The sequence below is a fragment of the Passer domesticus genome, chromosome 10 (assembly GCF_036417665.1).
Source record: "Passer domesticus isolate bPasDom1 chromosome 10, bPasDom1.hap1, whole genome shotgun sequence".
Taxonomy (NCBI): Eukaryota; Metazoa; Chordata; class Aves; order Passeriformes; family Passeridae; genus Passer; species Passer domesticus.
This window is the reverse complement of record NC_087483.1, coordinates 12,878,471-12,892,649: the sequence shown is the minus strand read 5'-3', so window position 1 is coordinate 12,892,649 and position 14,179 is coordinate 12,878,471. Positions and strand designations below refer to the sequence as shown.

The following is a 14,179-nucleotide window of genomic DNA, read 5'->3' as shown; positions in this document are numbered from 1 at the left end:
AAGAATATTTGGCAATACACTTGCAAAAGGTGTGGGGCTGTGTGGAGGGACAGGTGAGGGAGCTGATCTGTTTTTCTCAGCAGTGCCCAGTGCTGCTGTGATTCTGGCGTCCCAAAGCAGAGCAGCTGAAGCTGCTGGGGAGTTGTTGCCCAGGGATTGGAGTGGTTCTGGGGCTTGTCCTTTGACTTCTAGAAGAAATACACATATCTGGGTCACACAGATCAGTTTTGGTTTTATGCCCAGTGTGCTTTGTAGTTTGTCTCTGTTGTTCTGGTGAGTAATGTGTTTAATCTAACTCCCAACCCTCTGCTGCCCAGGTTTTATTTGTTCTTCATGTGTTACAAAGGTTGATGATCAAGTAACCCAGTAGTCAAAGTATAATTCCTGTACTGATTATCCCTTTTATGTTCAGTAATAAATGCAGTTAATGTTTATTAAGCAAAACTCCATCACTCAGTGTTATTGACTGTTTCAGAAGAGTGATGATAATGGTTTTGAGGCATAATAGCAAATGTGGAATGGTTTTAACTTCTGGTCTTACCACAAACTGATGATTCTTCTATTGATATGGAGTGGGCTTTCAACAGTTCCTTTTACAATGAATGAATTCCTGTGACAAGATCACTGCTGGAATTACAGTGATACCCACAATAAGAGCTGCTGTGTTTGCAGCTCAGCAAAGGAGAAGGTTGGCACCTGTGCAGGGCAGTGCCATCTCCATTCAAGCTCCTTTCAGGGCTGCTGCGGTTCTGGTGTTGGAATGTGCCTGCACTTTTATTCCTGAGAGCTGGAGAGGGCACTTAGAGCTCATCTGGCTGGCAGCTAAGTGGGAAATGTCATTCAGTGACACATCTCTGGTCATTCTGCTTGTGTCTGTGCACTTGTGCCACCTCTGGTGCTCTAAACTTTTTTTCTTTTACTAGCATAAAACTATTTCTGGATGTTAATAATGCCTGACACAATGTTAATAAAGTATCAAAGAATGTTTCAGTCTTTTAAAGCCCTCACCTTTTCAGTATCTGGCATCTTTAAAAATATAAAAAATAGCACAAATTACCCAGCAAGTCATGTAAACAGCTAAAAACCAGAAGTAGTTACTGATAGCAGAAAATCTTTGAAGCTGCCATGACCTGTTAGCAATGCATGGCCAAAACAGTAACCTGTAAACAACCAAGCTGAAGCTCCAAAAGGCTGCTGTTAAACCCACACTGAAGAGGTGCGGCCATCCTTGGGACAGCACTCTCAAGCCTTGAAGAGCTCTGTTCATGATGCTGGCAGAACATTTGTGTCAGAGGATTTTCCAGCTGTGAGAGGCACAGGGTAGGGCTGACACTGCCTTGGAGGCTTAGCAGCCTCAGAGTGTCCCTGGTTTTTGCTGTGGGTTGGAAATCCACATGCACTCAGTTCTGTATCTCTCAGCTGATGCTTGGAAACATGTTAAGCCATCATGATCAGTTGTGGGTTCAAGTCTGAGGTTCAGCTGAGGAAACTCCTCATGCTTTAGAAGAACTGGTCACAGAGGTGCTTGGAGGGGAATGGCACCAGGACTATTGTAGCTCTAATGTTGGCCACAAGAGAGCAAGCTGAAACTGTGCTGGCTGCTCAGAGACATTCAGGGAAAGAGTGAGACCATGTAAGGTGGATGAGGTCTCTGAAAGGGGAGAGCACAGTCAGGGGGTATTGCATTTGTGTAGGTTTTTGTCTGTTTTGGAACATCCTCAGTTCTGATCCTGGGTTGTTTTGTATTCAGACATTGTATCATCATAATCCACATAAGCACATTCTGAGATGTAGCATCAATCTCTGTGTTAATTTCACAGTTGAACCTATATTTTAATAATTTGCTAATTTATATGGGTCTAAGAAAATTTAAATTGTTCAGATTAATTTGGTTTGCTTTATGGTAATCATTCTGCTAATTTGTCTGAGACATCAGGATTTGAAGGGAGTTAGGTTAACTCATACAGCCAAGGATCTGGATATATACATTGGAATCTAGGCAAAGTTGTGGTTTGTTCCCTTAGGTTAAGGAAACGTAAGGAACCTTAGGTTAAGGAAACCTAAGGAACCTAACCTTAGATTATCAATGACACAAGAAACCTTGCAAAGCCTATAATCATTCTACTTGAAAAGTTCTGCCACTGCAAGGAAAACAAGAAGTCTGAGCACTTTGATGGTCTTGAAGTACAGTCAGCTTTTTCAGCACTCCTGACACACTGTTAAAGGAATCTCAGAACTTGTTTGCACAAAAAATCTGTGTAATTCACAAGTATTATTAATGGGTTTTTTATAATTAATTTTCTAAATAAAAGCAGAATTTCATCACTTTCACATGGAAGATTTTAAGGATATTGTCAAAATAGCTGAGAACTATCATCACTCTCATTACTTTTTGCAATCTGATTGCATACCTCAAAGCTTCTAAAAGTGCTGAACTGAACAGCTTCTTTGTAAAATACTTCTAGCAGTCTTTCATCTGATGATTTAAGTAAGAGAGGATTTAAAAATAGACTTTTCCAAGTTCACTCTGTTCTTCAATGTAAAACTGAAGTAGCTCTAATGAGAGCCTTTCTCAAGGTCTTATGTTGCTGTAGTTGAGAAGACAGTTTGACCTTTAATTTTCACAATTTTTCCTTCCCTTAGTGCAGAACAATTTGTTGTGCACTTTGTTAGACTTTAGAAGAGAGTTCAGTTCATGTTAGTGCTAGAAGATTTGGGTTTGTCTGGTTCAGGGCAGTCCCTCACGTGCTCTGAATAACCAATGCACAGGTTTACTGCAGTAACTACTTTGAATATGGGATCAGAGTCCCAGATGCACTTTTGAGCAGTGGAATGTTCAGGGATCTTAAAAAAATCAAGTGCTGTGTCTTACAAAACAAACATTTTGTTTGCAGTATGAAGATGGAAGCCTGATGTCTGGATGCTGGAAGCTCTTCTGTTGGTGCCACCAAAGAGCAGGAGTATGAGAGGCTTAAAACTGCTCAGGAACTTTGGATAGACAGATACCTCATTTGGATTATCTTGGATTGGGCATCTTGATATAAAATCAAATTAGTGCTAATATTTCTGCCTAATGAGAAAAGGAAAAGAGAACTGCACCAAAAACTCTGAGTAAAGAGTCAAGAAGTCACTCAAGTGAAGACTTACTGCCCAGTAAGTCTGCTTTTTGGAAGCTGCATTAGGAAGTCTGGAGAAGACTGGAGGGATAATTATGGCCTTGCTTCTCTTTCCTGTTGGGAGTGCCTCCATGACAGTAAGTACTGTGTTTAATACTACGTACAAATGATATTTTCTGGAAGATAAAACCCAGAGATTAGATTGTTTTGGAGGAGTAGGCAGGCCTGAGCAGGATGGGCTGAAGGCATGGAAGAGGCAGCCTCCTTTTGCTCCCATGATATGGGTCTCCTGGAATCAGGAGATTGGTAATTTCAGCTGAGATAGGTTACAGCTCCATAAAGCACATTCTATAGGCACACAACAGACACCTGAGTGACACCTTGGGCAGAACAGACATGTCTGAGCAGGCTGGAGAAAGGGGGAAATGCATAATACCTTTGTGAGGCTCTCTGAGGCAAGAGGGAAGGTAAGGATGTTTGCTCTAAGATGCCCAGTTTGATTAGGACCTTGCCTAGGTTATTTTATTAAATGTGTAGCTCTCATGTGCTTTTTGTGCCTTTGTTCTTACTGTCACATACATTTGGATTTATCTCCTACTACTGGGCAAATGGAGCCACTAGAGAGATTTTTTTTCCAGGTTTGGAGATAGGAGTTACTTGAAAGGAAACACTAAAGTTTTCAAATTCTAATATGCCAGAGGCCTTGTTATCAAACAGCTTGTTGGGCTTCATTTATTTTTAAACTACATTATTTCTGTCTTAGGCTGTCCTGAGGCCTTCCCATTTATGCCATTACCCACTGTCCTTATTCCTCTCCAGTTTTGTTTTTATTTTTCTTCTCTCTACTAGAAGTTTTGGTACAAATCAGCCATGGCAAAACAACCTGGGATCCAAAGAAACTGAACCCTTAGTAGAACTTTCAGTTATACTGAAAGTATAGTTGAGGGTTATACTTGTTGTAGGGTTGAGGGTTATACTTGTTCACCATCTTTTTATGGTGAATGGGATACTTAGTGCTTTCAGGTCCTTAGAACTCAAAATGCCCAACTGAGATCAGTGAATACAGAGAGGAAATCTAAGCCAAAGCTGTGTGAGTTGGCAGTGGGAGAAGCAGAACTTGGAGGTCCTGGCTTTTATTCATGTTCCACTTATGAACATTAATATTTCCATGTTCAAATTACTATTTCCATATTCAAAATTGGGCTTTTTTTTGTTTTATGAAGTCACAGTCAAAAAGCTACTCATGGCAGAAATATTTACTGCACTGAATGACAAATGAGTATCTACTTTAATTTCATCACAGTTTTTATACTGACTGCTTTAAACCTCCATCCTTGCTTAGCAACCTAGACCTTTCATCTCAGTAGCTGGAAAGAAAATATTCTGATCAAGTTCTCATGGGGCAGCAGACTAAGCATTACAGCTTGGTGACCTCTGACAGAAAAGCTCACAGAAAAGAGTTCATGAAACATTTATTTTGGGTTATCACAGAACAAAACATTTCTATTTGTCATGTTGCCATAAAATTTTAAAAAGGCAAAATTCCCTGTTTGGAAGTTGCTGTGCTTTAAGCTTTACAATGATTGTGATCTTATTTAAAATCTAAACATCACTGAGATTTAGCTGTTTTCCCCAAATACTCTCCTGTGAAATACCATCACTGATCCTATACTGTTTCCCACTTTAACACAGTTTTTGGAGTAACTGCAGCTGTTGCAATTAATGAAGAAGGGCCTATGGCAGTACAAAAGGGCAGGCTGAAAGGTGAAAGGTGCCTCACTACTGTGAGGTGTAAGAATCTCAAATTTTAAGTAGTGTAATAGCCCTCAAAAGATTTCCTTCTCTTTCAAGGTGGAGCCACTAGAATGGAGAAACCAGCTAGGAAAATGCTGATAGGCTTTGAATGTTTGCCATATCTGTATCTGGTATAGTTACTTAAAATGCAGTAATGCTGTCTGCATTCCTGGTATTTTCAATGATGATTTTTAAAATGTTAATTCATCATTTGGAGCAAAAATAACCACAAGGGAGGGACAGGTATCATTGCCATATAATTCCTGGTATGTATTTTAATTGTTGAATATTTAGTGAAACCTTGCCCATGACTGAATTTAACAGCAATTTAGGTAATAGAATTAAGGTCTTTTTGCTACTGACATACATTATCACATGTGAGAGAGGTAGCCTAGATAAATCACACAATTTTGTAACATTGAGCATTTGAGTAACATCCTTTTTATTAATAATCTGACATTTCTTTAAAGAAATGTGCTGGTATTTAACATTTCTGAAATCAGTACAGTAGCTGTCTGGAAAAAAAACCAACCCCAAACTAGCACTAGATACTTGGAAATTAATATCTCAGCCTACACACAATGTAAGTTCAGTTAATACAGCTAAAGCAAACTTTTAAAACCTTTTTACAAGGTTATAAATATGACAGTATCAGTGTAACTTGACAGACTTACTGAGAAGTAGTGACCTTGGTTAGCAGTGAAAGTCAGAAATAAAAATACTGAATTTAGAATAAACAAGCTTTGCCAAATTTTGCTTGTGGGTTGCTTATAGGTCTCAAGAGGTTGAAGTGACAGTCCTGTCAGCATCAGTTTACATGGCATAAAGAAAGAAAATTTAGAGTGGCCATTAGCAAAGTGGTACAATTGCTAGCAACATGGACAAGATGTGACTACCTTTGATTCTCTCCAGACCAGAACAAACAGAGAGGCATGACAATAAATTGTAATGAAGGAACATTCATTTCTGGAATTATTCCAGTCCAGTCCAAAAGGATGAAAGTCCTCCCTAAAGAAGGGAAAAAGGCAACTATTTTTTACTTCCTCTGTATCTTCTTAGCCTCCTCTGCTGTTTCCACCTTCAATGAAATCTTGAAAAATTATTATCCAGGAGATCATGCATTGGTTCCTATCCTCTTATGGACAGTGTTCAGAGCTCAAAAGACAATTCAAAATTTAAAGCAACTTCTAAACACAGAGTATGGTTAAGATTTGACTGCAGGAGTTCTTGAGTTCTCTGTCCCAGTAGGAATAAGCCCTGAGCCCCTGAACAGTGGTATCACAAGCTGTGCTTGGTAAGCAGAGTTAAAGTGATAAATAAATCTGATACAACTGTTCTAGAATTTATACAGTAATCAGCACAATTAAAGCAGAGCAGGTTTGGCCAACACCTCCTGAAAAGGCCTCATACTCCTTGCAACTATCAGATTTACCCTATTACTTACACAGCTACTGCAGAGATTACATTAAGGTATCTGATTAAGAATGGTGTTAACTAGAGAGAGGTCATGATCTCTTTACATTTAGAGGAAGACAATAATTGCTCTTTAAAAAAAACCAAAACGTTTTATCTGAAGTATTGAATGGGCTTTTAATCCTCTGTATAGTATGTCCACTGTATACAGCCTATATTGTTTGCTACTGAAATGGATGCAACAGCTCCTCAGCTGCACATAGAGGCATTGGAAGTATTTTTGGCTAAGAAATGAAGGATTTAGCATTCGGTTGCTGTTCATGTAACTTACACTTATTTGTTTACTGTTTTTTCCACAAAGTGTTGCCAGGAGACTTTGCCAGGCTTATTTTCAATCATGCACTAAACTAGACTCCAGAAGACTGTATGCTTCCTCCATCAGTGCTCTGCCTTTTTAATAAAACAGCTAACACCCTGGAGAATAAAATACATTATTTGAATAGCTGAAAAATTGGAAAATTTTCTTCAGAGATGACACTGGGAAATGCAATGCATTTCTTGTTCTGAGTAAGAATGATAAAAAGGATTTTATTTTTTTGTTTACTCTAGTATTTAGTATTTTAAACTGTAATAAAGTCATTATCATCTTATTATAGAAGAGCCTGGATATGTGATCTGCATCTTGCTTGTTTAAATGAATAGTACTCTGCAAAGCTAAATTCTGCTGCTTTTCTCTTGTAGATAATTGTAGATAATGGTTTAGGTGGTGAAGAACTATTTAGGTTATTGCATTCTTCATGCAGGAAATTTAAGCAGCACAGTCTTGAACATCTTGCTGCTGGAAGATTTTTGTTAGATTTAGTGAAATTTCAGGTCTCATCTATATAAATTTAACTGCATGGATGTTTGTGAATACAGAAATACAAGTTTATATATATGCACATAATCCTACTGTATTAGATAATCCTAGATATTCTATTTATTGTTAGTAGCATTTCTTTATATTGTAGAATTCTATGTTTCATATGTATTTATGTTGTCAAATAAGGGTAAATATGGAAGTTAGATGATATTAAGCATTTAAAAACCTCTGCAAACAAACAATAAAAAAAACATAAAAAATTTTAAATAGCTTTATACCTTAAGAGATGCTGTTCTTGTTCCACATCTGATCTGTCTTGCCTGCTGATACACAATTTTGTCTTGGGCTTGATGACCTTTGAGGATGCCAGATGCTATTTTGAAAAGGATTTTTAAGTCATCATGGATAACTCAAATCATTATTTTTTCAAGTTTACAGAAGTCATTAAAACCTAAACTCAGGTGAGTTAACACTTGGACAAAATTAAAATTCATACAAACAGAACTGCAAAGGAGGAAATTTCACATGTAATGAATCAGACAAATGCAAATATGCATCTGATACCACTGCAGTTTGCTATTTTCTTTCAGGCACTACTCCACTCCAAAAGCATGCAGGATATCTTAGTATATATCTTGGCAAGCATATTCAGTACTAAATGTATACCTCAATATATTATCTTGACAGTATAGTCAGGGCTCAAGCTGCTTTTAGATTTTCAAACTGAAGGTATTTTTCTTTGACCAGGCTGCATCATGCACATTGCTGATGAAGAAAGCTGAACATTTGACTCTAGTTACTGAACAATTCAGTTTCTAGCCATTGCAGAGTTTGAGTGTGTCTCATCATATTCTGATGCTGAGGACAAAGCCGAGGAGACTGAGGGTAAAGGTTTTGTGTTCCAACATGTAGATAGGGAAGTGGAGGAAGAAAAGGTTTGTAGTATTCAGCCTCTTCCCAGCAGAGCTTCTAATGACAGGTTGCACCATCTATTCTGCCTGCATATCTAACCCTATGCAGAACAAAAATGAGGAAATACTTGCTAGATAATTGGCAAGATGTTTGCTAACAGTGTTGACAGTAGTTATCTTTCTGATCTGACACTTCACTGATACTGTGTGTTTGACATGTGGGAGAATTATTTACAACTCTGTCAGAACTGGAAAAATGGTTGAAAGAGACATCCAAATACTAGAGATTGTTGCCTCTTTTAAATTTAGTTTTAGAACACAAAAAAGCACTGAGTGGTGGGGTTTTAATATATTTAGAACTGAAAAGATTTATGTTGCCCATGGTTGGTGAACTATAATGCCACAGAAATTCCCAGTTTTGAAATGCTGATTTTTAAAATACACTAATTTTCTGAGCACTAATGGTATTTTTTTTTTTTTGTCATAGAGTACAGATAAATAAGTAGAATGAAATAATTGCTGGAAGGGAATTAATTTAAGCCCCTAGCTCTCCTGTAGCTGTGTGTGTAAAAGGAACAGTGAGTTGCACAGCTACTGAAATCTGCTCTGTAGTACTGGCTGTTGTAGGGCAGCCAGAATGTCAGGAACTTGGGTGAATCTGATAGACTGCAGGGTCAAATGTTCCTGCTAAGAAGTGAACAGCAACAGCAAAAAGGCAGAGTGTCTTGCCCTGTGCTCACTACTGCTGGCTGTTCAGTATTCAGGCAATTGCACAAATGCCAGTGTAGTCTCAGCTGTCTTGTGTCAGTAGATAGGCAGTTGGCAATACTAAGCTTTGGTTATCATCTTCACTTTTGAGGCTTTCACTGTGCTAATTAGCATGACTAATTAAAAATAACTGGTTTGTTGCATTTGCTTTTTAGCATTAGAACATTGTTTTTCCACAGCAGCATTTATTAGAGTTTTCCTGAGATACAACTGCAGGGCATTCTGCTTAGACATTAACACAATTAATTTTTCATGGTTTTTCTAACTAGTTCATCTTCGAAAGTAAGATTTTGCAATATATCTGTATCTACACAGGTCTTTTTGAAAGAGTTTATTTATTATATATCTGCCAATTTCTGATTTTCAGAACAGAGCTCATGCATAGCAAAATTGTTTAGCAGCATATTTTGTTTAATTCTTTATGGCTTGTTTCTCATCAGTGTACTGTGTGTTTGGATCAAATAGCTCTCACTGCCCGTGGAGCATCTTCTGTATGACCCAATAGGTGAAATATTTCTGGTAAACTCAGTTAGCTCTGGTTAATTCGTGTTCCACGTGTTACTGTGATTTGATGTTAGACTGTACTTCCAGTTCTTCATGTTTGAAAGTCATTAAGATATTTCCTGCTTGACTTCAGTGCCGTTGCTTCATGTGTTTATTTGCTTATTGTTTAATTATAAAATAAAACTTTACTTCTGAGGATATTTAAAAGTCATCACCCACTCTGCACTAGGTATGAAATAATCTCCATTTCCTGGCCTTAATTGTTGCATAACACTGCGATGCACAGCGGTGGAACAGCTGCAACATCCTGACTGAAAACTCTGCATTATGTCTGAGGAGGGAGTGTGGTGTAATCAGGCCAATATTCTGTCCTTGAGCACCCTGCAGTGTCTGCAGAATGATACAAAACATGCCAACTTCAGACAGGAAGGATTATTCATTGGAGGAAATTTCCTGGGTAACCCCGCCAGATGTAGAGTGGTCATTATGAAAGGCTCTTGCAAGGCAGTGTCTTTATCTAACAAACTGTTTTCCTGCAAACAGAGATTTGATGAAAGATCAGAGTGCCACACCTTGTGCATAGGTGTGGGAAGAACATTTATCATTGCTTGCTTTAGTACCCAAATGACGTTGCTGATTTTTAATTTGCTGAGATGGTGAGCAGCCTGACCTCTGTCTCAGAGGGCACGAAGACATACCTCAAAATTAATAAAAATCTTTATCATGGAATGTCTTGATGTCCTTTTCTATTTCCCTTATGATTTAATGGCTTCTTCCACAGCTGTTGCTCTCATTTTGATTCCCTGTGGTTCTCAGGGTGCAAAATATACAGCCATGTAATCCAATTATTGATAGTTATGTTTTGTTGATTATTTTGGCAGGAATGCTTGTACAGCTGCTTCTTTTTTTCTCACAAAACATCCCTGGGGACTGAAATCTTTGTTCTGATGACAGTGAGAATATTTTCAGCTTGTACAGAAGTCAGGTGGTTCTCCTAAAAGCACTGCACTAGAGCCTTTTAGCCTACAGAATTTAAATACACCAACTGCGACACTGTTCATAACATCACCATCCTCTAATGGCCACCTCTTGAACAAAGGTGAAGGGTTAATTTTTTAGCACAGCATCATCTTCCTTGGCTCTTATTCTCCTCACAATGCCACAATCCATACTGTATGAACAGTGCAAAAAAAACTCACAATAAACCAAAAAAACCAGATAGTTTTGCCTCCTTAGCAGAATAAAAAATCCCAAGGTGCCACTATTGGATGAACCAGGAACAGATATAGGTGATATTGGCAACTGGAAGCATTAATTAATTTCTCAGATGAGATAAAAGAAGATGCAGATGATGACAGAGAAGCAGTGGAACAGGTTGTTCAGGGAGATTTTGCAGTCTCCAGCCTTGGAACTGGATAAAGCTTTGAGCAACCTGATCTCATAGCTGATTTTGCTTGGCAGGAGAATCGGGAAGAGACCTTCTGAGCTCTTTTCCAATGTGAATTGTCCTACTATTGAAATTTTTTTGAGATCATGAAAAGCTTGAAAGGGCCTAGCATCTCACAAGGTCCATAAAACCTGCTACAGTGTAGCCTAATGTTTACCAGCAAGATCTTCCTTTAATCCATGACCCCTCTTTCCAATGAACCTGCTCACATCTCCTGCTTCTGTGAGATGGCCTGTGTGGAATGCTAGTTAAACCCCATTTCCCTTATTTACTGATCTGCCACGGACTCCAATACAAGATTATACTTATCAGTTGGCCCCAAGGCTGCAACAAAAATTCTGTTTGACTTCTGTGAACTTATAGTGGAGAGAGAGAACAAGGGCAGTGCGTACCATATTCATTTTATTTGCAGTATACCTTATTTTCTTCTGCATGCTTAACTGCTGAAATTTAATTCCTTACTTCTTCCATGTTGACAATACTAGTGAGATCAATTAATCTGTTTTTCTTCCTTTCATGCTTTTATCACACTGCTTGCTTTGACCTGGTCAGTGAAGCCACTTCCATTGTTCTACTCCAGCCATTCTTTAATTTCCATGGTTTTCTAATTCCTAAAATAAATGGCTCGCATCTTGCATTTCAGATGTTCCTGTTACTCACTCCACATTCCCCTCTGATCCTGCAGCTATGAGCTTTGCTGTATGGCTGCACAGTCACTGCTCTAACAGCTGCACTTCATCCCACAATCCCTGTGCAGATTGCCCACCAAAAAGCTGTTGCATATCAGAAAGCACACAGCAAATGCCTGCAGGGCATGCAGTGGGAGAGGACCCTGAAGAACCTTCAGAGAAAGTGATGTCTGACTAAACTTAGCACCTCTTTACTCATTACACAAGGATCTTCTTTCTTTGGGGAGCTACAGTGAGGTCAGACACACTGGATATTAGCTGGTCAGTAGTTTTTTGGTTGCTATACATATATATACAGACCCAGCAGGTCAGAAAAAATACAGTGGTAGTCCCAATACTTTGTCCTGAGGAGCACCCAATACTGTGGACAGTGTGCAAACATATGTTTTAGGTGTTACCAGTGTGGCAAATCATGACATGTCAGTCTTGCAAACTGCCCAGACTGCCTGCAAACTTTTTTTTTTTTCTTGCTTGGATTTTAAGAAGGGCTCAGCATCCTGCCACAAAGGAACTTGACTGGTAGACTGGGGGAGGAGCTCATTTTTAGTACAATAGATCTGTAAATTGAATTACATATTTTCTACAAAACCAATTCCCAACAAATAGCCAACATTAGTCAGTTGATAAAGTATCATCTGCTTATAATGGTCATTAATTTAATTAGCATTGACCTGCTCACCATAACATCACTGTTCCCTGGCTCCTGCTCCCTGGCCTCTCTGCAGAGTTAAACTTCAGGAAGTATGTATGTGGTGGAACTAATTAGCAAACTAGTTGAATGTTGTCTCCATTTTCAAGTTTTCAGAGTACTTGAGTGACACTCATTAATTCAACATCTTAGTGATACATAGAATAATCCTCATTCTATAGATGAAAAAATTGGAGGACATAAAACTAGACATGCCTGCATATGACAGTGCTCTGAATTTACTGTACAGAACACTATTCATCCACAAATTTTAGAAGACTTTAGAAAATCTCTCCCTTTTTATAGCACAGGGAATTAAGACAAAAAATGCAGTTGTTTGGAAAGAGACAAAAAACCCTGTGATAGAACGAAAAGTAGGTGACCAGTTGGTTCTCACTCTGCAGACACTGAGCTGCTGATAAAACTTAAAGGAAAATATGACAAGCTGCTGATATGCTTTTCCTGGGGCTGGGAGCTTGTGCAGCATGAGTTCAGCATTGGTACCAGCAGGTTTGGCAGCATAAACCTTACCAGGAGCTTTCTGAGCCTGTACCCTATTTCCCTAGGCAGGCCCTCTAGCTGCTGCTCAACTCCATGGTGCCAGAATGAGATTGGAGAGAGAGACAGCATTATAGATACCCCCTGCATCAGTGACAAGACCCCCAGGTAAGGGAATCCAGGATTACTGGGATTACTGGTTAGCACACCGCTATATAATGTCATTTTGGTATCAGCAGGGAGAAAGCAAGCAGTGAATTATCAGTGCTTCCATCCAGCTTTCAGTTAAGCCAGTTAAGCCACAAAAATATTCTTGTTTTTCTTTCATATTCACATGTGAAGATTTAGATGCAATGTCACTTTCTGCAACTTCTCAAGTCACGTTATATGTGCTGTTCTTCAAAAGTAGCAATTGTGTTTTATAGTGTGGAGATGCAGCCTGTATTTTTTAAACTAGCTATTATTTTTTGTTAAATAAGTTCAACTTGCTGTATATTTTTACAAAACCTCTATGTGTCCTTTGTTGTGTTCCCATTTGAACATCTTGCAGAGATGTAAAATTATTTTTCACTGGCTTGCCTTGAACTACAAATGTATTAAACTATACGAGTAAACTTTGTCTCAGAATTTAATAATATTTTGGCCTTTCATCAGGCTTTCTAGTTCTCCTTAGAATTAAAAATATGGCTTATTCACTGATTATGTAGTGCAGAAACAGAAGTGGACCAGTCACTTGATTAATGTAGCATATCTGGTATTTCATGTACTAATTCACACAGAATAACTGATTTTTCTATTCTTATATTAGATCATGATAGTATACTTTAGTCAGTGGCAATACCTGACCAAACTTTCAACAAACTAAAAATATAGTTCAAAATATTTATGAAATAATTTGTTTGAATAATTTAGAAATTAACTATTTCAGGATTGCTAATGAGTTTTCTCAAGTGAGCTTTCTTCTGTTACGCAACACTACCAAATTAGGTCAAGTTGTGATTTCATAGATAGTTGAATCTATAAAACCTGACACACAAAACCTTAAGTAGACTCATAGAAAAGACAGGCATATTAAATTGGATGGAAATTGCCGTTGATTTATGGCACCCATAAAACACTAGTGGCCTAGCAGATAAGACTGTTTTGCCTTCCTGAAAGACTTCAGTCTTGAGCAGAGGAACTGTTAGGGAAAGTCAGACTGTGGTGATTTTTTATGAATATATTTAGTAATACAAAATTTTAACAAACAACAGTTTAGTTTGATGATACGGTAGGAAAAAACTCTTTAAAATGGTCCTAATTTCAGAGAGCTGATGATCAATGCTAAATATATGTCATATATATGACAATCCACAGTCCCCTGTATATTATTTACACTTGGAATCTAATCTGACAATCAGTCGGGCACATGATCAGCTGATAAATAGTTGTACCCATATGATTTACTTGAATCAAACATTAACTAAACACAGAGTATAATAATAGGTGA

The 14,179-nt window shown here is 38.2% G+C and overlaps 1 long non-coding RNA gene across 1 annotated transcript in view; it reads left to right on the top strand.

Moving 5' to 3' along the window:
• LOC135308639 (uncharacterized) overlaps nucleotides 1-14,179 on the top strand; it is a 71,954-nt gene that overhangs the window by 1,091 nt on the left and 56,684 nt on the right. Inside the window, exon 2 of the long non-coding RNA XR_010369019.1 lies at nucleotides 2,895-3,253. This is a non-coding gene — a long non-coding RNA (uncharacterized LOC135308639). The remainder of the gene's footprint in view (nucleotides 1-2,894; nucleotides 3,254-14,179) is intronic.